Source organism: Panthera onca, chromosome A1 (genome assembly GCF_046562875.1).
Source record: "Panthera onca isolate mPanOnc1 chromosome A1, mPanOnc1 haplotype 2, whole genome shotgun sequence".
Lineage (NCBI taxonomy): Eukaryota > Metazoa > Chordata > Mammalia > Carnivora > Felidae > Panthera > Panthera onca.
The window spans coordinates 214,248,446-214,273,280 of record NC_138339.1 but is presented as its reverse complement, the minus strand read 5'-3'; the positions used below and the strand labels follow the sequence as shown (position 1 = coordinate 214,273,280).

Genomic DNA, 24,835 nt, shown 5'->3' with positions numbered 1-24,835 from the left:
GCATGAGGCGGGCGCCTGCAGCCAGGGGGGGCCTTGAATGCCAAACCAACAGCAGACCTTACCTCCAAAGGCATCAGAGACACACAAAAGTTTTAAGAAGCAGAATGACTTGATCAGATTCATACACTTGCAAGTTCCTTCAGGCTTTTGTGTGGATGAGGCAGAGAAATCAGGTCAGAGTCTATTCCAGAAGTTAAAGACAGAAATCCTCAGGCCTTGAATGAGAGCAGCTGCCTATGAAGATGAGAGAAGGGAAGGAGATTTTGGAGACAGGAGGAAGTGGAACAGCTTATGAGACAGCACCGGTATGCTGTAGGTAATTGACAAAAGGGCCGTTTGCGAACACTCAGCACTTGGGACGCTTTGGCAGCTTGACACTGCAAAGCTTCCCAGAGGTCTCAGGACCGGATGGCTTAGATCTCTCAGTGGCCTGAGGTTTGATATCGGTAAAATCAATGTTTTCCTTTGGGGTTAAACTGGGTAGAGCAAACCTAGCCAGTGGGCTGTGAGGGGACAGCATGGGCTGCTCCTTGGCTGGGCCCCAACTACTGGGCTGAATGACTCCATGAATTATGTACAAGTATAACAACGGGACAGTACAGGCCACAGGCATTCTTGGACCCGTGCGCCGTGTTCTGCTCTGACTTCAAGTGCTCCCTTGTCTCTCTGCTCCAGCCAATCGGAACCCACAGGCGACATCACCAGCTGCCCTTGCCCTGTGGCTTTGCTCTCTTCTGGGAATCACCTGGGCTGCTACCAAGACTCTTGAGCGATGACCCCGTGCTCCCGTTTGTGACTCTAGCTCATAGTAAATCAGACCGCCTATGGATTCTCCAGCATGAAGTGGTTCATCTCACTTCTGTTGGTAGCTTTTAGGATTATGAAGAAATTTTAAAAGGCGGCAGTTGTGTCTCCTGCAGGGAAAATGAGGAATGTTAACGTCTGGACGACTCTTCTACTAAACAGTAGGGCAAGAGCAGAGGTCGGTGGTCTTTTGGCAACAGAATGAGTGTAAGGAGATGGACCAGGGAGGGTGGCATCTGCTGATGATGTGGCTTCTTCTCTTTACGTTGGGGAGCTGGTGTGGCTGCCCCACAGAGCTGCTAACAGGACCTCGGGGTGCACAGGGAGGTGTCTGTCCACCACCAGGGACCCTGTGATACGTACTAAAGCCCATTCCCTTCAGCTTTACACAGAACACAGCGTGTCTGAGAAGACTGCTTTGAAGAAAAGGCTAATGCTCTTTTGCCCATTCTGAGTCAAATCTGTGCACCGGGGGCCGACTCCTCTGCACTCATCTTTACCAAGCCAAATCCCTTACAGTCCCTCTCAAGGCTTGCAGAAGCCGGCCACAAAGGTGGCACGGAAATCAAGAACTGTTGAAAGTTCCCCTCCCAACCCTCTCTTTCAGCCTCCCTTCTCTTTGGCTTCCCCAGGCTCTCTACTCTGCCTAACCCCAGCTGGACTAACCGCCCCCCCCCCCCCCCCCCCCCCCCCCCCGCCGGGGCTTAGCCTGTTTATCCTGGCTGTGACCCAGAATGCCCTTCAAGGACTTGAAGTGAAACCTGGCTAACAGGCCCTGGCCTGATGCCATCCCAGGGTGTAGGAAACTGGATTCAGTGGGGCTTGCAGAACCTTCCAGGTTCCACTTATTTGTTAGGAGGAGATGGAAGCCACAGCGTTGAGAGGGGCCCAGAGCTGAAGGTGACTGAAAAGCCTGCTGGGGAGCTCTCAGATGCTCCAGTGAGGCCAGAGCTTCTCATGTGGCTCCAGTTCCATCCCAGGCAGGGGCTACCTAACTATTGCAGGGCTATAGCCAAAGAGTGCTGACTTGTGCATTTTGGAATCTGAAGGGAGGTCTGCGGTGGTGTGCCATAGTCCCTGACATAGTCACCATTTAGAAATTAATTGGATTAGGAACTTTGAGAATATGCCAAATAAACACTGCGAGAATGCAAAGCTGGCACCAGAGACCAGGACACTATGACAAACTCGGGATTTAGAGAAACTTGGAGGGGCTGAGCAGTGATGTAATGTTCTCAAATGTTAATGAGAAGTGTGAGTGGTTTTCCTATTAACTGCAAAGTGCAGGAGAGAGGACATGTGGCATACCATCCATTGTGAACTGGAAAGCCTTCAGGATTTTAGTGGACAGTAAGATCGAGGGAATAGAAAACACATGATCTGGCACCTCAACTTTTACATATCCAAAACTGAGCCTGTCAAACTTGTCCCTCTCTTGACAGTTCCAGTGTCTATAGATTAGAGCTATTAGCCTTCCGGAATTATCTATTATATGGTTACAATCTATAGCCAACTATTTAATAAACATATACTTGGTACATAATCCCATAATATGCTTTAGTGAGTCATTTTATCATTCACTCACTTTCAATAAATATTTATTGAGCACATAGTAAGTACCATGCCCTTTGTTAAGTGCTAGAAATATAGTAGCAAATAAAGTAGACATAGTTCCTGCTTTCCTTGTTTTATCAGGGGAAACAGGCATTAAAGCAGTAAATACACATATAATTATTCAAAATTATAGCCCTCTTTAGCTTTATGAAAGTACAAGACTCTAGACAGCATATAGTGGGGAGATAGGCCTGGCTTTGGGAGGAGGATTCAGGGAATGTTCTTTGAGAAAATGAATTTTGAGTTCCCTTATAGTTATATGGTTATTTTGCCCAATGTGGTAGCCACGAGCTACATGTGGGTTTTTTTTTTTTTTTTAACTTAAATGGATCAAAATTAAATAAAATTAGTTCAGTTCTTCAGTTACACCAGCTATATTCCAAAGCTCAAAAGCCACCTTCAGCAAGGGGCTACCATATTATATAATATAGGTGTACAATGTTTTCACGTTTGTAGAAATTTCCATTGAGCAGTGCTGTTACATAGAATTTTACCGGCTGGAAAAGGGGGCAGGGGAGGGGGAAAGAAATACACTGAGCCAGAAAAACATACTTCTTAATTTAGAGAAACTTAATTATAATCTAAGAGAAATGAACTTTTTAGAATATTCATTTGATAGTGATGTTGGATGATGGGTTTGGGTGAAGGATCAGAGGAGATGGGAAATGTCCCTTCCCTAGGTTCTCTGACTCAGGCTCAGACAGATAACACCTAGCCAACTGTTCAGCATTTATTCCCACATGGGCCTCTGGTTCTGGACCTTTGCCTTGGTTCTTGGGTATATGAAATAGTTAGTGACCAATACAGCATAATGGAGAACATTATTGTACTTGAATTGTTCAGCAAAATATAAAATGAATGACACAGAATAGGGCAATTGACAATAAATTTTCAATTGTATCATAAAAACCACATGTAACTAAATATTGGTAGTTGCCACCCTCTGAGCTCTCTGCCACTTGCAGCAGTCACTGCCCTTGAGTGAGTCTTAGTGCTCCTGAGAGTCCTGTCCTGGGCCCTATTCTCTTTTCACTCTATCCATTGCTCCCTGACTTAACATATGATCCATATGCTGATGGGTTCCAAGTGTATTTCTAGCCCCAGCACTCTCTCCAGTTCTTCTGACTTCTAAATTCAAATGCCCACTAATCATCTTCAGTTGGCTGGTCCAAAGACACTTCAAACTCATTCCTCCAGTGTCCATCCAGATTGCACCTCCTTTTCCGTTCCCTACTTCAATAATGGCAATGTTCTCTAAACCGGGAGCTAAAAGCCTGGGCACCATTCTTGACTTCCACACTGAAATGCCTTTGGCCACCAAGTCCTATTGATTCTGCCTCCCAAATAAATTCTTGAATTTATTGATTTGCCTCCCTCTCCCCCATTCTGTACTATCCTAGTTTATTATTTACTGCCTGGATTATGTGACCATTTCCCACCCAGTCTCCATGATCCAGTCTTGGCCCCTTCCAAATCATGCTTCACAATACAGCCATAGCAAGCTTTTGAAATTCAATAATGTCCTTCCATTGCTTAAAAGCCTTCAATGCCTCCCCAGTACATTAGTCCAAAGGCCTTTCTGTGGTTACAAGGCTCATCTTGGCTTGGCTCTGTTCACTTCTCCAGCTGCTTCTCTTATCCTTTATCTCATGTATGTTATTCTGTAAAAACACTTAGCTTCATTTAGTTCAGGGACCCAGCATGTTTAACTTTGTATTGGGATTTTTTGCACATACTACTTATAGAGATAATTTTACCACTACCACCCCTCTTCTTTCCCCTCTTTTTCTGGATTATTCAGTTTCAATGTTATTTTTTTTCAAGAAGACATCCCCCAGTTCCTCAGTGTGGGTTTAGCTGCCCTGTCATATACCCTCTGAAGTGGGTTTAAGGATGCCCCCCTAAATGTCCATATCTGAATTCCCAGAAACTGTGAATGTTACTTTATTTGGAAAAGGGCTCTTTGCAGAGGTAATTAAGGATTTTGAGATGAGATCATGCTGGATTATCCAGGTGGGCTCTAAATACACTGAGAAGTGTCATTATAAGAAACACAGAAAAAAGGAGGAAGATGTGAGAAGGAGACAAAGATTGAGTGATGCGGCCACAAGCCAAGGAAAGCCCAGAGCCACCAGAAACTGGAAGAGGCAAGGGAAGATTCTTCTCCAAAGCCTTCAGGGGAAGTGTGGTCCTGTCAACACCTTGATTTCAGTATTCTATTATCCAGAACTATGAGAGAACAAATTTTTGTTGCTGTAAGCCACCAGGTTTGTGGTAGTTTGTTACAGCAGCCCTAGGAACTAATACATCCTTCCCTTGCTTCTATGATGCCTCTTTCACAGTGCTTCGAAGTGGCCTCTTTATGCGACTGCCTTCCTAACTTGCAATAAGCTTCATTAAGGCATGGGTTTGTTTATAAGCATCTTCCCAACACTTGCTCAGGACCTGGTACAGATTAAGCAACCGATAATCATTTGATGTGTGAATGAAGCACTGTTGGCTGATACACAGTAGACTTGGTGGAGGAGATGGACTTGAGCTGCTCTGACAAAATGGGCAGCATTTGGGTGACATTGCGATGGAACAGTTACAGGAACTACATCAATGAGGGTCTAGAGATAAGAACGAGAGTAATACGTGGACTCATAGAGACTGACATGACAGGACGGGGCTCCTAAAATACAGCTGGGTGAGCAGTAAGGTGAACTAATAGGACCTACTCCTGCAGGCGGCCAGAACTTCCCTAGAGGGTGTGCTCAGTATCTTTGTGTGCCAGGAAGGGGTCCCGGTTTTCCGTAACATCCGTTCCCCCCATTATGGCTGGCCGGGGTCTGGGGCTTCAGAGCATCCCACTGTAGCACACAGACACCGCTATGCTCTTTGTGTGCCATGCTAAAAAAAGACTAGGAAATACTTCTAAGGTAAGGAGTCATTGAAGCTTCTCAAACTGAAACAGGATAGGGTCAGCTACATAATTTGTGAGCCCCAGTGCAAAACAAAATTGTTGGCTTCTGGCTCAAAAATCATAAACAATTTCAAGATGCCAATAGGAGAGCATTAAACCGGTACAGAGCCTTCTAAGTGTGGGGTCTGGTGTAATTGCCAGATCTCACACCCCTGAAGCCAACCCTGACCGGGAAAGATTTGCTGAAGGTGGGTATGAAGTCACTGTGTGAAATGGGTTGAACGAGTAGGGGATATAACAGGGGGATGCGGTAAGAGGCTCCTGCGATAAACGAGGAAGGTGGAGGTGACGAGGTTCTTGGTTCAGGTGGTTTCATAGAAGTACAAAGGGAAGAAAAAGGCAATCTGAGAGGTAAGAGATGACACGCACTCATAGTCAGGGGTGCTTCAGGGTCTCTCCAGATTTCTCAGAGCAGAGGAAGCATCAGGGAGCCCTCGAGGAAACGGGGAACATTAGTGTGTCATTGACCCTGTACTGCCCGGGAGCTATCTCAGACAGGACTGGCCATTTTACTCCACAAAGGAACCACATACAGACATCAGACCTAATAACTTCCTGACTTTAGTTAGGATGCAAAAGGAGGAGGGAGAGAGGACAAAGCCTACAATACTTCTGGGGGTCAGAATGTGCGAGGGTGAGGAGTGGTGGGGACTGTCACAAGCTCCGGACTGTCCACAGGTACACATGGTTATGTGGGAACACAAGGGCATGGTGGCCAGAGCTTCAGACCTTAAGGGAGAAGCTAAAGATCCAGAATTGTGAAATCTTTCTCAATTTTTAAGAGTTGACAACTAAGTTACATATATATGTAAATTCTTGAAAACATATATATATATATATATACCCACACATATATATACACACACACACACATATATACATATATATATTGTACATATATATATTGTAAGCTGAACCATACCATACACACTCATGGGCCAGATCTGGCTAATGGGACTCAGCTTGCAGCCTCTGCATAGGACACGGCAGGTAAAAGCCAGAGCTGGGCTCAAATCCTGCCTCTGCCTCTTGATCGGAAGGGCCCTTCTAAGTCTCACCCTTCTATATAACGGGGATGATTGTGGTAGCTACCTCTTGGAGTAGTGGTGAGGTTTAAATGACATCCTTTAGGTAAGGCACAGATGATGGTAACCGATAAGTAAATCAATGTTGGCTGTTGCTGTTTTTAAGCACCCACTACATGCCAGGTTCTGTGCTGTGTATTTTATATATTCTATTTTATTTTGTGCTCACAACCATGCTTTCAAATAGGTTTTATTATAGTATACTCATCTCCCAGAGGTGGGGTGGAAAGAAAGGCTCAGATATCCAAATTCACTTGCCTCAAATCACAGACTCTGAGTCTGAGCAAGAATTTTAATATTACAATTTCCGCTTCCAAAGGTATTGCTTTTTAAGCAGTGTCTCTTACCCATACTGACTCTTGTGTTCTATTTTGGAGGTTTTTAGAAAGACTGTTCTAGCCAACAGTACTTTTCAAGGAAAATTTAGTAACAAAATAAACTCTAAAAAGAAATAAAGCTCTCCCTCTCACCCTCCCAACTCAAACACACAAATGCTCAAAACAAAAGTAATGAAAGCTGCCAGTGCATTTTCTCCCCCATCCAGTGGACTCTTAAATAACATTGTTTGGGGGAACACATTATTCTTTGTATTTTCCCAATTCCTCAGGACAACCACTGCATTCCTATCCTGCCTCAGAGGTGAAGAAGTTGACAGCATAATGGATAAGGGACCTATGTACAGGCCCTAAGGCAAGAGATTAACAGGTAGGACTCCAGTGCCTTTATTGAGTAGACAAACTCTCTTGGGTCCACTCAGCAATGGTGACAGGTGTCAGAGCCAGGCACGGGGCCCTGGGGCCTCTGTGCCCTGGAAGGCAATTAGGTATTTGCTCAGTGGCCTATACTTTATGTATATCCTCCAGTCTGGCAAAGTGATCACTCCATCCCCTGCTACTCTTGAGGGGCTTTATACGCTGGAGCTATCTATCCAGGATCATCCAGCAAGCGGTTTTATTTTCTTAAAAAAAGGAAGGGAAAGGAAAGAAAAGATTTGCACTGTTTGTAGGTCTCAAAGTAGCAAGAATTTTAACTTGTTCCTGGAATAAATTCTGGCGCATTCAAAATGAGAGCAGATTAGGTAGGGGTGGGGGAGATCCCAGCTGGGCAAGGCAGAGTGATGAAATTCATGGCAAACAGCTTTGTTTGAGTCTTTTGACTATGGCCAAGCCAGTAGGGCTGAGAGCACGATGTTCTCAATAACAGCCTTGACAATAACATGATTTGTTTCCCTTCCAAAGCCGAAAATGGCATCTCAGCCTGCAAAGGGGAGCTTTCTTCTGAACCTGTGGGATGGGAGAGCTGATTTCATCCCTCAGAGTAGGAGATGAAGGCATTAAGCGGAGCGGACTCAAATCAAAATGTCATCTGACCATAACACTTACCTAAACAATACATATTTTATTTTGTTTTGGAGGAACTTCTCTTCAGTCTTTTTATGGGTAGGATTTCAGACTAGGATGTCCTTCTTCCCTAACCACCAGAGTGAAATTGAATATTGCCTCAGTCCAAGGGTACACATCTGCATCATTTTCGTATTTCACGGCAGAAACTAAGTTCTGAAGCTTGACCCAACCCAGCTATTTTGAAGGCCCTGAGCTGATACCTACCTAAATGGTTTTCCCTTCTTCACACTTTTCTGGGTTCTTTCAGAGAATTGGGAAGATGTAAACTTCAGTGCTTTCTCAAAAGGGCAAACTAAAAGCTAATAGGGGTTTATGCCGTTAAGAAAAATAATGGCCTAAGGATGTCTGAATGGCTCAGTTAAGCACCTGACTCACGATCTCACACAGTTGTGGGATTGAGTTCCACACTGGACTCCATGCTCAGTGTGAAGCCTGCTTGGGATTCTCTCTCTCTCTCTGCCCCCCTCTCTCTCAAATAAAAAATAATAATAATGTTAGCCAGCAGTTAATAATGATTGCAAGTGATTGCAAATCTCTTGAGCTGCATCACCGCTACAGATAGAAATATGCGAGGTTCCCATGCTTCTCCATCATTGGAAAGCATGGACTGAACTCAGTTCTGGCCAAAGCAGTGCTCTAGTCCTCCAGGGAAACAATAAATCACCAAAGACATGGTCCCTCCCCTCACTGAAATTCTAGTAGAAAGCAAAACCAGTCACATACATTCATCTACCTGGGAAAGGCAGGCACAAACTCCAAGGTGAGCACTGTGCAAGTTCATTTTTAAATCATGGCTTGAATTTAGATCGCATTTGCCAACGTAAATTATAACCTAAAGGTTCAATAAGTTCTCGAGCTGCCAAACCACAGCCCATTTACTTATTCAGACAAGTGTAGGATTTATCCTCCTTTTGCAACTTTGTTTCTATGGACTAATGAATGGATCTCCATGGTTTTCATAGTAAATCACAGAAGCTCCACGTCACCATCCTGTGGGAGGGAATGTTCCCTCCTCTCTCCTTTTACTGAGCTTCAGCTTTTTAAGAGTTCCAATGGGGGTGAGAAACTGGTACCTGGTTATTGGTGGGAGCAGTGAGTGGTAGGTGCCTTGGGTGAAGACGGAAAAGCAGGGAGGCCTCCAGGACGTTAAGGGAGCCGTTCCCCTGTAGGAAGGAGTTTCCATCCCCGCTGCAGCATTTCTTAGTAGTGGCCGCAGGCAACACTGTTCTGAGGAGTCCCTCGGCCTTCAGGGACCCTTTGAAACTCAGTTTCCACATCTGGAAAACAAGAACAACAACACTAATAAACGATGCTTCCTTCATGGGGTTGTGAAGATAAGGAGAGGGGAGATGAGAAAACACCTAATACAGTGTGCTGTCACAGAACTGGCATTCAGGAAATATTGAATCTGGATCTGTTAGAAAAAAGGACAACACATACAAAAGTATAAACAAATGCAGATACATTGAATGCAAACTGCTTCTCTAGGGCTGAGAAATAGATGTGGAATCATTTGCATATGAGGTAATTTGTGGGCTGGCAGATAAAGCTACTCAAGGAAACTCTGAGAAACTTGCATGTGGATGCCTCTCTACAAGACATATCTCTTAACATAGGCAGGCTTTTTGAGGTCTTCATGACGGTCTTGGATTGATCAGGGCTTCTGTATGGGGCTCCTGGCTCTGCATCTGTCCCTGCTGATAAGAGGGAGCTCAGCCCCACCCTTGTAGAGTTGCAGATTTAGCAAGTAAAAATACAGAATGCTCAGTTAAATTAGAATTTCAAATAAACAATGAAGAATTGTTTAGTATGTTTTATGCAATATTTGGCATGCACTTATACAAAAAAAAATCCATTGTTTATCTGAGATTGAAATCGAACTGAATGTCCTGCACTATGTTTGTATCCCAGCACCTCATTTTGTAAGGGCCCACGGGTGAACTCCACAGGATACTCACACTAACAGGTAGTTAAGAGGAATTAACTACACCCTGGGAGGTTGGATTGATTCAGGAAAAATAGCAAGCGCAAGGTGGAGGACACAAAAGGTGTCTGTTAGAAAAGCTCTATCAGGCTGCCCTCTCCTCAACTCCCCTGTTTGCATCAGGGGCTCCCTTCGCATAAGCACCAGGATTGATGCTCCTATGCTGTGGAAGCTTGGGGAATTTGGCCCCAAGTGGGAAATGTTGTCCGCCCCGGATAAGGACCTGAAAGAAAATACATGTGAGCACAGGTCAGGAATCCTCTAGATTCCAGTCAGTCCTCTGCCTCAGAGTCAGGTCTTATAGCATCAAATCCACTGCTCCTCTCAGCACCCACTGTTTTTATGTTTCCCTGATGGACATAAGAACCTTTCATTAGCCTTCTGCTCTGTGTGGTGACTCAGCTTAGTAAAGTCTTAGGGTAACAACACGGTGTGAAGAGAAGGATATGAAGAGGCAAAAAGAACATTAAAAAAATAAAAATAAATGGTATCACTGACAGAAGTTTGGAGGGAGATGATGTTAGAAGAGCTGTAAAAGCACTGATTTCTTAATCTTATATAGTGAGGAGTAAGCCAATGATATCAAAGCTGATGGAGCCAGATCTAAGCACATAATTTAGAGTTATACACACAATAGAAAACTTAAAAATAGAAAAACTTAAAAACAATAATAAAAACCTAAAAAAATAATAAAACTAACCACACTTAAGAAATGGGCAGGATGGTAAGAAAGTCAAAGAGAGTATAAGAAGTATTCATTGTTCATCTTTCAGAACATGAAGTAAACAAACAAACGAAAAAAAAACCCAAAAAGCCAACTATTTAAACCTTATAAATAAAGACATGTAAGTTTATCGGTTTAGCTTGTGATGGGTTATTCTGAGGCAACCAACACTGCCCAAATACTAAAACAATGATGTATTGTTTTGCTTATAAATCATGTCTCTGGCTGTGGCTGGCAGTCTCCAAGATGGCTCCCAGTGGTCCCGCCTCATGGTATGCACAGCCCCGTGTACTCCTCTCCCACATGGTGCCAGAGTTGGTTTATGTGACCAATCCAATGCTAGAGAAGTGATCCCATATAACTTCTGAGACTGGGTTTTAAAAGGCACAATGGCTTCCATTGTGGGCACATGGTGTATCATTCTTTCTTGGATCACTTGTTTTGGAGGAAACTAGGTGCCATGTTGAGCCGCCCTGTGGAGAGGCACCTGTGGTGAGGAACTGAGACAGGCTTCCTGCAAATAGCCACGTGAGTGAGTCATCTTGGAAGCATGTCATTCATCCAGCACCAGTCAAGCCTTCAGATTGCTGCAGACTCAGTTGACCGCTTGACTATAGCCCTCATGAGACCCTAAGCCAGAATCACCTTACTAAGTTGCTCCCAGATTCCTGACCCTCAGAAATTTTGTGAGATAGTAATATTTTCATCTAGTAAATAATTTTTAAAATATTTGTATGGCAATTATTTTTATCTTAAGCTGCTGCTACATTTTAAAGCTATTTGTTATGCAGCAGTAGATAACTAATATAGTGGCTGTGAGTTTACTGACATATAAGTTCTCATTATGAGACCCAGGAGAAAGAGATAGCCCCTAGAACACCTCTTGTCATTTCAGAGAAGAGCCAGCAGGTAGTGAAAACCCACAAGGGTGTTAAATCTGCTGCTTAATACTGGTGTACATGATTGATGCTCACCTTTCATTGGTCAAAGCAAGTACGTGGTGAAATCTGTTTATGGGGCATGTAGGGATAATCCTTCCACAAGAAGGCACTACCATAGGCAGGGATAGATAATTCCCTTACTAGGAAAGAGGACATCAATAGTTGGGAATTATAATACATTTGATCATAAAAGCGTAATGTTTTTGATAATATATGACTAAAATATCTCTGGAAGGATATTCAAGGAAATGAGAACATTGGTTGCTTTTAGGGGAAGAGATCTGGGTGTCTGAGGAATAAGGATGAGAGGGAGATTTTTCAATTATATGCCTTGTTGAATATTTTAAATGAGATCTAAGGAAATATGGCACCTAGTAAAAATATTTACCTAATTAAAATTTAAAGTGGAGAGTGTGAGGCTTCTGATTTGTATTCCGTTACTATTACAGAGGCACTAGAGGAACCACGAGTTACTTAAAGAAAGTGGAGCGAGGGGAAGGCAGGAGAAGTGAGACACTTAGATGTTGGGTTTAGGTTCTGTTAGTTATTATTATTATTCTATTTTTAATAAAACAGACTCTTGTTTTGGATTAGATGTACTTTTGCTTATTTCTTCACTAAGGACAACTAAAGTCCCTGGACATTATATCTAAAATAAACATTACATAGTTTTGAAACACAGAAATCAGAAGGCAGGGCTGCTACACCCCTGGAGACCCGAGAAATGACACGGCCACGAGTTCTCTGCATTTTCTTTTTGCCTCAGATAGCCCAGACTTGGAACCCAAGAAGCCAGCAACCCAGAAAGGCCAATAGGAGCAGTCAACGATGGCAAAAAGCCCTCAGAAAAGCCTGCTTTCTCTAGCCAAAGGAAGAGGAAAGGAGCAGTCTGGAAAGATAGACAATTTTTAGGCATTAACTGCTCCTTCAGCCAAACACGACAGAAAAAGCTGTGGTCCCATTCCCACCCATGCCAGTGAAGAGCAGAAGAGCCTATACTTCTGACACTCATGAGCCAGTATCAAGGTGCTCCCGAGCCCTCCACTGGGGGATTAGCAGAGAAGGCCATGTAGGGGCCAGGACTTTCATCCCCACTGGCCTGTAAAGACATCCCCCCATCCCACCTCTCAGGGCCCATGGAGATTACCCAGTAGTAGCAAGGAGCTCCCTCCCATGTGTCAACAGAGGCCAAGTGGGGAACCTGGATTTCCACCTCCCCCTAGCAATAACAAGGTAGTTCTCCATCCCCTACCCCCAAACCCTGCCACCTCCTGCAAGAACAGTGTCAGAAAAAGCCACTTAAAAATAGAAGTTTAAATCAGATCCAGAGTCTCATATTTAGGTATGGTCTTATATTTAGGTATAAATCGAGTTTTCTCTCGATTTCCCATGGCTGCTATAACAAATGGCCACAACTGGGTGGCTTAAGACAACAGAGAGTCATTCTCTCATATTTCTCAAGGCCAGGAGTCCGAAATACAGGTGCTGGCAGGGCAGCTTTCCTTCTGGAGGCTTTAGGGGATAATCTGTTCTTTGCCTCTTCCAGTGGCTAGTGGCAGTTGGCATTTTTTTTGACTTGTGGCCACTTCACTCCAACCTCTGTCTCCCTGACTACAATGTGTTCTTCTTTTCTGTCTCCTCTGTATATCTCTTATAAGGACACTTGTTGAATTTGGGTCCCACCTGATAATTCAGGACGATCTCCTCATCTGAGCGTCCTTAACTTCATGACATTTGCAAAGACTCTTTTTCCATAGAAGGTCACATTGATTTATTCCAATGATCAGGGTATGGGTATATCTTTTGAGAGAACACCATCCAACCCACTGTAAAGTTTAGCTCAGTTCTTTCAAAATCTCAGCAAGATTTTTGTAGACATAGACAAGAGCATCCTAAAATTTATATGGAAAGGCCAAGAATTTAAAATAGCTGAAACAATTTTGAAAAGGAAGAATAAAATGAAAAGAATCAGTCTATCGAATTTCAAGACTTATAGCTGCAGTAATCAAGATTGTGTGATACTGGCGGAGGGATAGATAAGATGGACCAGTGGAACACAACAGAGGACCTAGGAATAGACTCTCACAAACATGCCCTACTGGTTTTTGACAAAGATGGAAAAAAAAAAAAAAAAAAAGAAAAAGAAAAGAAAGGAAAAAAGAAGAAATTGTTATGGATCAATTAGATATCCATAGGAAAATATATGAAACCCAACCGAAGTCTCACATTCTTTACAAAATTAACTCAAAATGGATCATGAGCCTAAATGTAAAATATATAACTATAAAACTACTAGGAAAAATAGGAAAATATCTTCAGGATCTATAAAAAAAGTTATTAAACTTGATTCCAAAAATATAATGTATAAAAGGAAAATTTGATAAATCAGAAACCTTAAAAAATATGCTCTGTGAAGAGACCCTGTCAAGAAAAAGAAAAGACAAGTTATATATTGGGGAGAAAATATTTCCAAGCCACATAGCTGACAAAGGACTAGTGTCTAGTATAAACAAGGATCACTCACAACGGAACAGTAAAAAATCCCAAAGAATCCAGTTAGAAAATGGACAAAAGAGATGAAGAGACATTTTACCAAGAAGAATACACAAATAGCAATAAACACATGAAAAAATGCTCAACATCATTAGCCAGAAGGGAAATGAGAATTATAACCACAATAACTTATTACTACCCACCTATCAGAATGGCTTAAATAAAAAAGAATGACAATACCAAATGATGGTGAGGATACACAGACAATGGATGACTCTCACATTGCTGGTGAGAATGTAAAATGGTATGGCCATTCTGGAAAACAATTTGGCATTAAAAAAAAAAGCCAAACATGTAAGTACCGTACGATGCAGCAATCACACCCTCAGGCATTTATCTGAGAGAAATTAAGAGTTAGGTTCACACAAAAACCTGTACATGAATATTTATAGCAGCCTCATTTTTAGTAGTCAAACTACAACTGCTGGAAATAACCCAAATGTCCTGTAGTATGTGAACAGTTAAACCAACTGTGATGCCTCCCTATCTTGGAATACCACTTAGCAATAAAAAGGAACAAACTATCAGGACACTCAATGGCCTGGAGGAATCTCCAGAGAATTGTGTTGAATGAAAAAAGCCAATCCCAAAAGGTTATAGACTGTAGGACTGCATTTCTATAATATTCTTGAAATGACAAAGTTATAGGAATGGAGAATAGATTACTGATTTCCAGGGGTTAAGGGGAGGGTGTAGCTATAAAAGGACAACATGAAGGATCCTTGTCTTAACTGTACCCAAGTCAATATCCTCATTGATACTGTATTACAATGTTCCAAGATGTTAGCATTGCAGGAAACTGGCTAAAGGATAAAGGGGACCTTTCTGTGTTATTTTTAAGAATTGCATGTAAATCTATAATTACCTCAAAAAGTTTCCTTGAAAAGCCTGAAACAAACTACAAAAAACCTGTATTTTTTAAATTACTTTTATAATAAAAAATAAAAATAAACAGGGGCACCTGGGTGGCTCAGTCAGTTAAGTGTCTGACTCTTGATTTCGGCTCAGGTCATGATCTCTCAGTTGATGAGTTTAAGCCCCACATCAATCTCCATATTGATGGTGCAGACCTTGTTTGGGATTCTCTCTCTCCCTCTTTCTCTGCCCCTCCTTTGCTCTCTCTCCCCCCCACCCCAATAAGTAAATAAACTTTTAAAAACATAAAATAAAAATAACCTACCGGGGAAATATATTTAACATAAATTACAAAAGGTTAATATTATTATTGTAACATGATCTTTATGTAATCATTAAGAATAGACAACTACATAGAAAAATAAAAGCTATGAACAAGTAACTCTCAAACTAAGAAATGCAAATGGCCAGTAAGTAGTGTGACCACGAATTCCATATGCCTCCCTTCTGGTTAGTGCCCCTTTTCATTCTTGACACACTCCAGATTGAACAATAAACTGATAAAAAGATGTGCACCTTTATTTTTTTAATTTTTTTTGATGTTTATTTATTTTTGAGAGACAGAGTGTGAACAGGGGAGGGGCAGAGAGAGAGGGAGAGACAGAATCGGAAGCAGGCTCCAGGCTCTGAGCTGTCAGCACAGAGCCTGACCTGGGGCTCAAACCCATGAACCCTGAGATCATGACCTGAGCTGAAGTCGGACACCTAACTGACTGAGCCACCCAGGTCCCTCAAAAGATGTTCACCATTATAAGTAGTGAGAGAAATGTGAAAAAACAAGTCATTGCTTTCTCCTATTAGCTTGTTAAAGAATAAAAGTTTGTTAATTCTCACTGTTGGCAAAGGTGTAGAAAAGGTATGTCTTGTGTTTTGTTGGTGAGAGTACAAATAGATTCAAGTTTTCTGGAGAGTAATTTATCAATACATGTTAAAATCTCTTAAAAAGTATATTCTCATGAACAGCAATTCCACTTCTAGAAAATTAGACAAGGATATAGACATATGTGTTCAAGGATTTTCACTGAAATGTTGTATATATATTAAAAACAATCCAAGTGGGGCGCCTGGGTTGCTCAGTCGGTTAAGTGCCTTCGGCTCAGGTCATGATCTCCCAGTTTGTGAGTTTGAGCTCCATGTCGGGCTCTACGCTGACAGCTCAGAGCCTGGAGTCTGTTCGGATTCTGTGTTTCCATCTCTCTCTGTCCCTCCCCTGCTCACTCGTGTGCTCTCTCTCTCTCTCAAAAATAAATAAACATTAAAAAAAAATCCAAATAGTAAATCTTCATTAATACACAAATAATGGTACCTACATACATGTACATGTGATGAAACATTGTGTGTGTGTGTGTGTGTGTGTGTGTGTAGCAAGATATTAGCTTATCTTGGTAAATGAGTAATTTGTTAATGCTAATTTCTTATGTATACCATTTATGTTTTCTAAATTATTTTCAAGGCCATATACTATTGTTATAATCTACAGCAAATATATTTTAAAGGGGTCCTGAGAAAATTATACCTAGAAGATCAAGGTAGTCTTAAGGAGATTAAGCGATGCAAGAAAAATGCAGAGTGTCATTTAGGAAAGTGGCCTCCACAGGACGTGGGAATTGATTCCTGCACCTAAGAACACAGTCAACGCTAGACGTAGTCAGCCTGAAAAATATAGCTACCTCACTGTTCTGTTTTTTAATGTAGTGTTGAATGCAGTGGCTGCATTGAAAATTAGAACACATGAGATAGGTACTTTAGAAACTATGAAAATCTATGAAAATATTGGTTATCACTCTCATTACAAGTGGCCTCTCCATGCTGCTGAGCTGGGATTTAAGGGCAGCTCTGGAATACCAAAGAGCCAATTGGATCCTCCTTGCTCATGAATGGGTGCTCTGGCATGCAGTTCACATCCAGCCCTTTGGCCATCTCGGCTTCTGTGCTGAGATGTCACATGGTGTGGTGCCCATTGCAAAGGTATGGACATCATAAAGCATGGGATTAAATTCTGACAGACCCATTCATCATTTCAGAAAACCTGGGCAAATTGCTGTAACTCCTCTAGCTGTTTCCTCTACTTGGAAATGAAGGAAATAATAATCCTCATGTTACAGGAGTTTTCTGAGGATCTGATGTAATGGGGTATGTGAAAGTGCTTTGTAAATGCAATTTCTGCAAAGCCCAGTTATGTGTGTTAGAGAAGCAGTGTTGATACTAGAAAGGCGTGGAATTCTAGCATAAACCCAGAATGGCCACCTGCTGTCATGTGAAATAGACAAGTTACTTTAAACTTTTATTTCCTCACCTATAAAATAAAAACTATAATAACTTTCTCATTGTGTTTTTTTTTTGTTTTTTTTTGTTTTTTTTTGTTTTTTTTTGCTGAAAACTAAATGAGATAGTGATGTAGGAAGGAAACTCAAATGTATTGTGCTTATCTGCTATGTGCCATACACAAACTAGGTGCTTTTATGTGATAGTAAATACACAAAGACAGGGCATATTTCCCTCCAAATTACCCTTTGATGTAGAGAATTTTGCCTTACGTTCAGGTTCTTACAAAGATTCTTGTATTATGGGATGTTCTCTCCGTTATTTGATTTATGAAAGACAACATACCATCTGGAAAGACACACTAGACCAAAATGACATAATGGATGATGGTTTTGGACACACAAAGGTCATTTGATGGGACTCGGGAAGCAGGAGGCATGAGCGCCGGGTCAGGAAGCAACATTCCAGATGGCTCACCAGCACATGAGGTACCCAACTGTAAATCAGCATCTTCAGAGGGGGCTATCTAGCACTTCCTATATCTTCTGTGAAATCAAGTTTTTGGTGCAATGAATAGGGTCAAGACTGGTGATTGGTTAGGTATACTATAGAGGCTCTACTCCCTTTCATGAATAAGACATAGGAAGGTGGCAGACCTATGCCTGCCACCAGCCCCTTGGTCTTTTGTCCTTCCCTTCACAGAGGACCCTGTTGCCTAATCTAACCCAGAACGGCCCACTGTCTGTCCCCATGCCAGCCTTTCATGCACCATGCTCACTGTACTGCTGGGGCCTTCCCCAAACTACTGAATGGATTGAATGACTATCTCTGTGCTTCCTTGCCAATATGTGTCTGTGTCTGGTGGGGTTCAGTTCAACACTTTTGAGGTTGTAGGAGAGGGGATTTATAGTTCCCCATCTACCTCTGACCTCAAGAGCCTACCAATAGTTACCAGAAAATGCTTATATTTGCAGAATGGCCAAATTTGCTTAATTCAGTCTTCCACAAATCTTTCACAATGCTGTCTGTCTCTCCACAAGACCGTAAACACTTTTAAAGTAGAGACCATGCCCTTTCCCTTAGCCTCTTTCAAACCCCTATAGTGCTTCACACAAAAGTAAACATAGGCAGCGGATACATTTGGTGACTACAAGGGTTGAATTTGGAATAAAACTTCCTGTGTTCAAACCCTGGCTCTTGCATACAGTGAAAGACTTTAGGGAAGTTGCTTAAACTCACTTGCCTCAGTTTCCTCTTCGATAAAATGGAAATGGTGATAACAGTACCCACCTCATAGAGCTCATGTGCAGATTAAATTAATAGGTATAAAGAGCTCAGAACAGTACTTGACTCTCAATAAACATTAGCTACCCTCATCAAGTAGGTGTGAAATGTTTGTTATGTAAATTAGTAGTAGTACAGGGTTCTGGTAATTGCACAAGAGCTCTGTCCAGGCCAGCTATTATCATGTAATCAGTTGCCATAAATCTACTGCTGTTCCAAATATATCCCCGTCAATGAATCCCCCTACACCTCACACTGAGCCACTCCCAGCAGGGTTGAAGAAGGTCCACACAGACAGCCCCTCCATCTCCTATTCTCACTTCTTGGCAAAAGCCAGCAGGACACTTTCTGAGAAGGGAGCCTGAGCTCCAGTCCCAACTCATTCCTAATGAGTCCAATTTTTTACACTCTAAGTGACCTCCCCATCAGGATGTCAAGTATGACAGTTGGTAGACATTCTCCTTTGTTCCATTCCATCTCATGACTTTACATGCTCTTACCTCCCCAACTATGTTAGGTGATTCCCAGAAGGGGAGCTGGCATGAGAACAGGGTACTTGTTGACTCTTGGACAATAATAGCTTTTCCCATCAGAGTTGGGTTTGGCAATTGTCTTGTGGTTAGGCTTACATGCGTGGTGCTTGTACTGTTTTGCAGCCTCACATGGGTTTCCACACACATGCCCAGAGGCACCAGCATACCCATACAGATCTACATGGGGTGGTGCACACAGGGACTCAATAGGACTACGTGTGTTTACAAGCCCCTCCTATTCTCCACACAGTCTGCAAACATCCTGAAAAGACCTGGCATGGGGAGAGAAGGGAAGAGAAGCAAGTCACTTTACTCCTCTCATCACATTTGCTTTATAACTGTTTTTGAAAAATCAGGGCCTCTATACTCATGTTCATTCTTTCCCTCTCCCCAGTTGGCTTCCATCCTGTCCTCCTCCACCCTGTGAGTATAAGCTCAGGTGTGTGGGTGTGCACCATGTTCAACATGATGAGTCACTCCAAATACAGCCTCATAGGCCCTTTGTGTCCAGTCAGGAGGAAGTCAAGATACTGTCCTCCCATACTGACCATCCTCTCCACTGGCTTGGAGCTGTGGTGATTAGGACAGTCACAGGGAAAGGGCATTCCAGACTTAAGGGGTAAGATTCCATCTTCCCAGGATGCCTTCTTTACTTTAGTTGCTGTTTATCTCAGGAGACAGTGTTCTTGGGATCCCTAAGTATTCAGAGCCTGCTGCCTTCCACATCCTTGAGATGGTCCCACTTATTAGGCAAATCTCCGGGTTCAGTTCATTTCAAACACTTTGTAACTAATGCAGTATGTCTTACATGTCAGCAAACATGGGTGTGGGGTCTATCAAGAGGAGGATAGGCCTCTCCTTCTTGTTCAAGATGGTGACAACACGGCCCTATTCTTCCCACACAAAGGAGGTTCTTTATGGTTACTGTCTAGGGCCACTGAGGTGTGCCTTTATAAATAGAAATTTCCAGAAAAACCTTCCAAGCAAATTTTCTTACCAGGCCCTTCAATAGTGTTGACTGACAGGGAGAGGCAAACCTATATTAGCTTTCCACCGGTAAGTAAAAGGCAGGAATGATTAATTTGACAAGTGAGATGTGAATGAAGTTGAGTAGGTAACTCCTGGCCTAGAAAGGAGTGAAAGATAGACGTTTAAGAGATGTGGGCTCTTTCACCTAGCTTCAGCAGGTGAAAACCCTATAGTTTTTTCTCCACTAATTATGCACTGGCTTCAGCAAAGAGGGTAGATAATATAGGTAAACATGCTTGTATTCTGGTTGTCAAGGAGACAGGAGATCTGTTTGCTTAGCTCAACACACAGGCAGACTTAGTAAGCACAACCCAGCATGTGGATTTCTGGACCTTTACCAAATCTCTGTATCTCTGCCCCAAAGCTATAGTGAGTTTAGTGATGTGTGGCATCCTCTCTTCTTTCCACATTCCTCCTCTCACTATCACCCCCTCAACCTGTGAACTGCAGACATAAAATGAAATCCCTCATGGCAAGGGAGTTTCAGCCAGTAGGGGACTCTGACTGATGTCGTTGAGCCCCCAGAATGATAGTGCGGAGCCAAGAGAACACCCACATCCCAGTTCCCAGCACCCACTCTCAGGACTGTGAGGAAAGCAGAGACTTCCTCGGCTTGCTGACTGGCTGGTTCAAGGGACAGGTGACTGTAGTGGAAAAAGGTGATTTGGGGAGGCTGAAGTGAGAGGGGCTTGGAGCCACAGAGAAACATGCTGGACCTGAGAGCAAGAAGGCTGAACCGTAGATGCCGCTGACATGTTTACATGTCAACCAAGTGCCTGGAATCCAGGTACTAGAAAGACAGGGTTCTTCTGGCAGGATGGTGGGGAAGCTTGTGGGACCAGCCAGGCCATGGTGAGTCTTGCCAGTTGTTATGTTTTTCCTGGGATCATCTCTTGTGGAACCTGCTTCCCTTTAGTTGATTAGCAAATCATTACAGAGTCGCAAGCAAACTACGCATGAATATTCCCTAAGTTTCATCAGCTTGGGGCACAAATGAGACTGTCAACCCTTAGGAGAAAATTTTGTTTGCTCAACTGTATCCTCCATGGGATGTTGTCTAGTTCTGGCTCCTCTAATATCTCTTGGAGTTCTGAGGATGTGTCTTGTATGCTTCATAGTCTGTCCAGCTGCATGGAAACAGCACCCTGTCTTCTGTGACCCACTCCTTAAAGGGACCCCTACAAAGTTTAGTGGATCAGGTTTGAGTTATATATGACCCTTTCTCTTCAGGGCACACCAAAGGGGATAGTTAGGGCAAACCATGCTTTTCACCCACATTGTTCTTCTCTGGGATGCATTTTCCCTTAGTAGGCACACCGTTCTTCCTTTGAGTTGGCCTCCTTTTGTCCTCTCCTCCCCCATTACAGTTCACCAGCTGAAGAGACCAAGTTCAAAAACATATTTTTTTTGTAGATGAATGAATCAAAACATACAGGTAAGTGTAGAATAATCTGATTGCATCTGTGAGGAAGAAGGCCTGAGGGAGCAAATGAGGGACAGGCCCAGAGAGCGCCCTGGGAGAGCTGAGGGATGAGATTACTGGAGATGTGGGAGGAGGCCATCCTATGTGCTTCCATAGCAACCGGGCTTTCCTGTGAATTGTCTGCCACAATTACAGTGCCTTGTAATTGCTCTTGCAGCCATCTCTCCACTAATCTATGAGCTTCAGAGACTGAAGCTTTAATCTCTGTATTCCCAGAACCCAGCTAAGTTCCTGATATACAGTAGGTGTTCAAAACACAGAAGAATGACTTCAGCAAAGATCTGGAGGCGAAACAGGCAAATTGTGTGCCAGGGGAAGTAAACAAAATTGCTTGGTTCAAAATGATGGAGGCATAAGGGAGGGCGATACCTTGATGGTTAGCCTTGAGTACTTGGATTGTACTTAACCATGAGTCAGAGGCTGGAATCAACCCTTTAGTGTAGATCCAACAATAGTATTTCAGAATTAATTTTCAGAAGGTGTGTTTAGAATGGCTGGGTGCAGGGAGAGGAGGAAGGAGGCTGGGGGCTGAGGGACTCACCAAGAAGGTGTCATAGGTAGTAGGCATGAGATGAAAGGGATTGGGACTGAAGGAACATTTATGGAAATAAAAGGGAGGAACCAAGGGGGAAGCTGAATGAGCAGGAATCAGGTTGGAATATATGAAAGACTTATAGATGTCGATTCATTCATTTACTCCTTTGTCATGAATTCAGGTATGCTTTATTCAGCATTGGGTTGTGCCAGGGCCCCTGCTAAGCACTCTTCTCTGCTCACTGACAGAAAACAGTGGCAGCATACGCCCCAGCCAGAGAGTGACCATGCAGTATAGTGTGGACTCTGGCTTCAGTTTCTGCTGGTTCATGCCCCATTTCTGCCTGGGTGCTTTTTGGTAACTTATTTAACTTCTCCAAACCTCACTCTCTTCATCTGTGACACAGGGATGATAACCTACCTCACAAAGTTATTGTGGGAATTCTCTGAGATAATACACGGAGCAAACCAAGGCTAGCTATCATATAATAATTGAAGATGCTTTAAGCACCTGCCTCTGTGTTAAGCACTGGGATATTAGGATACACAGACACAGATAGTGAAGACCCCATCTTGTCTCCTAGCATCCCAAAGACAACTTTGGGGGATAAATAAGTTTGTAAACTGTACTGTGTAATATAATGTAGTAAATAATCTAATAGAAAGATGATGTTAGTGCCATGGAACTCACACGAAGAGTTTAGTGGGGTCTGGAGAGTTAAGAGAGATGCCATAAAGGAAATGGTCGTTGAGTTGGGTTTTAAAAAGGAGAATAAATTTGGAAGATGAGAATACAGAGGAAGAAAAAGAATTTCAGACAAAAGGTACAAGTGTGTAAAAGGACAAAGGATAATGACACGCCTTCCTTGCAGAGTTATTGTAGGGACGGACTGAAGCACCATATATGCACAGGACAAGGACCTGCAAAGTGCGTAGTAAGCACTCAACAAATCAGCAAACGCTAGCCTTCTCCCTGTCTTTGCTGAATCCCAGCTGTGTCTTCTCTAGACAACTTATAGCTCAAACCAAGAACGGAGGAATGCCTCAGAAAAGAGAGGGGAAAGAAGGCAGGGGTTCTGAGACCAAGGATTTTATGACCATGGTTAATGAGTGAATGAAGAGGGAGTAAAGCAAGCATCTGCAGAAGAGGCTGACAAAGGTCACTCAGGGTAAAGAGCAGAAACAAGAGGGTTCATGTCGTATACGATGAGGAAGGAAAATTCTCAAGAATGAGTGTGGTCAGATATGTCAAATGTAATGAGATGTCAAAACTGGAAGAACATTCTCAGAACTGCTTCCAGGGGCCTTCAGCATCCTCCTCAGAGGTTTCCATGGTAACCTGTGGCCACTCTAAGGGGTTGTCTCTCCAGGGTCTGCTCAGCTCCAGAAATGTTTCTTCTTCCCCTGGCATCCTCACTGTCCCCTGCGCACACCCCTCTCCAGGTTCACGGTGTAGGCAGATCCCAGAGATCTGGGAGCAACAGGGCACACCACTCTACCCATAGCCACCACACAGACCAAGCCACTCTCCCAGGACAGCCTCACCCACCTGAACTTCTTCTGGTTACCACGTCCATGCAGAAGAATTTCACCCCCTCCAGGAATCTGGTAACCGAAATAAAGCAAAACAAAGCCTTCTCGTATTATTGTTGCTGAGGTTGGTCTTCAAATTACCTATTGGTACAATTCTCCCAGGAGATGACCTTAAATGACTCAGACCTCAAATATTGAATGACAAATAAATAGGGTTATCAAGATAAAGTCCTATGACACTGGGTCATTTATAAAGGCACTGGTAAGCAATGAGACCATATTAAACTACTAAAATGTCTATCTATTCCAGCACCTATAACAAAATTCAGGGAACTTACAGTTCCTAAAAACTATAGTTCAGTAGGCCTTCCTTTGCTTAAATCATATGCCAATGTGTCAGGACACAGGCTCCCTTTGCTTTATTTATAGCTGAAAAGTAAAGTAGAATAAATTGGAAGTTACTCTTGAAAGCAGAGAAATACAATGAAGGAGGCAAATAAACATGATCAGAGGAGGTTTCCTTTTTCCTTGTTTCTTCTTTGCCTCATGTTTTCTAAAACTTAGTGAATCAAATCTGAAGAACTCTCTTCAAAAAAGTAGGGTAAACTACTACCCTAATGTTTAATTCACTTTTGGTTGGTCAGTACTTTATAACTTTGAACAAAATGGACTTAAATGCCAAAAGGAGATCTTAATATAATTTTGGTGGAGAAATAGGGGCAAACACAAGTAATTAAGGAGGAAACAGGTTGTAAGCCCCAGCTTACAAGCCCCAGCTAAGAAATAGGCAAACAGAGCAGTGAGAACGGAACTCTGTGCTGTGTGAGAGAACCTCTTGCCTCTTCTTCAGGGGCTGGGCTGTGTTCTCACTGCGGTTCCCATGCTGCTAGATCTCCCTCACTCTGTGTCCAATAAAAACTTGCTACTTAGTCACCCAATCGATCGGTCCTAATTTAGCATCTGCTAACTGCAAATCACAATAGCAAGCATATGGGAGCACAGAAAGAACGATACTCTATAACCTCCTTCCTCTTCACCTATCTCAGAGACCCTCCTCTGACCCCCACATGAGGTAAGGGCTGCCATCATGTGCTTGTGAAACATTCTCATTCACAACAGCCATCACCCTTGTGTTTGATTAACTTCTGCCTGCATACAAGATGTGAGCTCCAAGAGGGCCGTGACT

At 42.8% G+C, this 24,835-nt stretch overlaps 1 long non-coding RNA gene across 2 annotated transcripts in view; it reads right to left on the bottom strand.

Moving 5' to 3' along the window:
- The window catches only part of LOC144612953 (uncharacterized), an 87,414-nt gene that overhangs the window by 36,486 nt on the left and 26,093 nt on the right, over positions 1 to 24,835 (bottom strand). For both annotated transcript variants that reach the window (XR_013550184.2, XR_013550183.2), the window contains exon 3: positions 8,945 to 9,148. This is a non-coding gene — a long non-coding RNA (uncharacterized LOC144612953). The remainder of the gene's footprint in view (positions 1 to 8,944; positions 9,149 to 24,835) is intronic.